The sequence below is a fragment of the Silurus meridionalis genome, chromosome 18, assembly GCF_014805685.1.
Source record: "Silurus meridionalis isolate SWU-2019-XX chromosome 18, ASM1480568v1, whole genome shotgun sequence".
Taxonomy (NCBI): Eukaryota; Metazoa; Chordata; class Actinopteri; order Siluriformes; family Siluridae; genus Silurus; species Silurus meridionalis.
Window position 1 is genome coordinate 27,990,521 of NC_060901.1, and position 2,500 is coordinate 27,993,020.

The window sequence follows — 2,500 nt, forward strand, 5'->3', positions numbered from 1 at the left end:
CTCTGCACCACTCATCGGCACCACAGAGACCACAAGAAGTGTGTGTTCAGTTCATAGCGTCGCTAATGATACGGCCGAGGAAAACACACAGGTCAGGTCAAGATCACACTTCACACAAGGTGTTAGGTGTAGGGTGTAGGGAGTGGGGTAGGGTGAAGTGTATAGGGTGCAGGGTGTAAGGTGTAAGGTGTAGGTGTAAGGTGTAAGGTGTAGGGTGCAGGGTGTGGGGTAGAGTGTAGTGTATAGGGTGCAGGGTGTGGGGTAGGGTGTGGGGTAGGGTGAAGTGTATAGGGTGCAGGGTGTAAGGTGTAAGGTGTAGGGTGCAGGGTGTGGGGTAGGGTGAAGTGTATAGGGTGCAGGTGTAAGGTGTAGGTGTAGGTGTAGGGTGCAGGGTGTAGGTGTAGGTGTAGGGTGCAGGGTGTAGGTGTAGGTGTAGGGTGCAGGGTGTGGGGTAGGGTGTGGGGTAGGGTGAAGTGTATAGGGTGCAGGTGTAAGGTGTAAGGTGTAGGGTGTTGGGTATATAGTGTAGGGTGCAGGGTGTGGGGTAGGGTGTAGTGTATAGGGTGCAGGGTGTGGGGTAGAGTGTAGTGTATAGGGTGCAGGGTGTGGGGTAGAGTGTAGTGTATAGGGTGCAGGGTGTGGGGTAGGGTGTGGGGTAGGGTAAAGTGTATAGGGTGCAGGTGTAAGGTGTAAGGTGTAGGGTGCAGGGTGTGGGGTAGAGTGTAGTGTATAGGGTGCAGGGTGTGGGGTAGGGTGTGGGGTAGGGTGAAGTGTATAGGGTGCAGGGTGTAAGGTGTAAGGTGTAGGGTGCAGGTGTGGGGTAGAGTGTAGTGTATAGGGTGCAGGGTGTGGGGTAGGTGAAGTGTATAGGGTGCAGGGTGTAAGGTGTAAGGTGTAAGGTGTAGTGCAGGGTGTGTGGGGTAGGGTGTGGGGTAGGGTGAAGTGTATAGGGTGCAGGGTGTAAGGTGTAAGGTGTAGAGTGCAGGGTGTGGGGTAGAGTGTAGTGTATAGGTGCAGGGTGTGGGGTAGAGTGTAGTGTATAGGGTGCAGGGTGTGGGGTAGGGTGTGGGGTAGGGTGAAGTGTATAGGGTGCAGGGTGTAAGGTGTAAGGTGTAGGGTGCAGGGTGTGGGGTAGAGTGTAGTGTATAGGGTGCAGGGTGTGGGGTAGAGTGTAGTGTATAGGGTGCAGGTGTGGGGTAGGGTGTGGGGTAGGGTGAAGTGTATAGGGTGCAAGGTGTAAGGTGTAAGGTGTAGGTGCAGGGTGTGGGGTAGAGTGTAGTGTATAGGGTGCAGGGTGTGGGGTAGGGTGTGGGGTAGGGTGAAGTGTATAGGGTGCAGGGTGTAAGGTGTAAGGTGTAGGGTGCAGGGTGTGGGGTAGAGTGTAGTGTATAGGGTGCAGGGTGTGGGGTAGGTGTGGGGTAGGGTGAAGTGTATAGGGTGCAGGGTGTAAGGTGTAGGGTGCAGGGTGTGGGGTAGGGTGTAGGGTGCAGGGTGTGGGGTAGGGTGGGGTAGGGTGAAGTGTATAGGGTGCAGGTGTAAGGTGTAAGGTGTAGGGTGCAGGGTGTGGGGTAGGGTGTAGGGAGTGGGGTAGGGTGTGGGGTAGGGTGTAGTGTATAGGGTGCAGGGTGTAAGGTGTAGGAGGTTTAACACGTGCTGGTTGTGGTTGCGTTTAGAGGCTGCAGTTGAGCAGTCTGTCAGATGGAGAGATGGAGAACCAACAGGATCTAAACAGACTCCTAAACAAAGCTCTACTGGACAGAGAGTCTGAGAAGACGTGAGTATCACACACACACACACACACACACACACACACACACACACACACACACACACACTACAAGTTTTTTGGATTATTGTAAGTTTAGAACAGGTTGGAAGAGGATGGAGCTCAGACTTCAGGACAGTTCTCTATTCCTCTCTCTCTCTCTCTCTCTCTCTCTCTCTCTCTCTGTGTGGTGTAGGATGAAGGAGAAGAGCACCACGGCTCTGTCTCTACGCTTCATCGATTCCGATCTTGAGTCTCGTTACTCAGCAGAGAAGGAGCGTCAGACTGGTGTTGCATTCAGCTGCAGCTGCATCGTTCTGCTCTTCACCTCCGCTATGGAAATGCTCATCGATCCACAGTGAGTTCGAACAACACACAGCTATACTGCCCTCTGCTGGCCTAAATGTGCACTGCAGGAGCCCACACTGAGACGTTTAATATCTAAACATGGAGAATAAACATCAGACACGCCGTTTCCTAATTGGCTAATTATTTCTGTCTCTGTCTCTAAAAGGCTGACGGTCAACTACGTAACGCTGGTGCTGGGTGAAGTTCTGCTTCTCATCCTCACCATCTGCTCCCTGGCGGCCATTTTCCCACGAGTACGTGCATTATTTTGAATATGTATGATACATTTGTTTGTATAATGTTCTGATTGGCTACAGTCAGGCTGAGGGGCGGAGTCAGTCCTCATAGCTGTAAGTATAACAACAACAAATTTCAAAACAATAACGA

At 52.3% G+C, this 2,500-nt stretch overlaps 1 pseudogene; it reads left to right on the plus strand.

Annotated features, from left to right (window-relative positions):
- The window catches only part of LOC124401622, a 13,997-nt pseudogene that overhangs the window by 7,177 nt on the left and 4,320 nt on the right, over positions 1–2,500 (plus strand).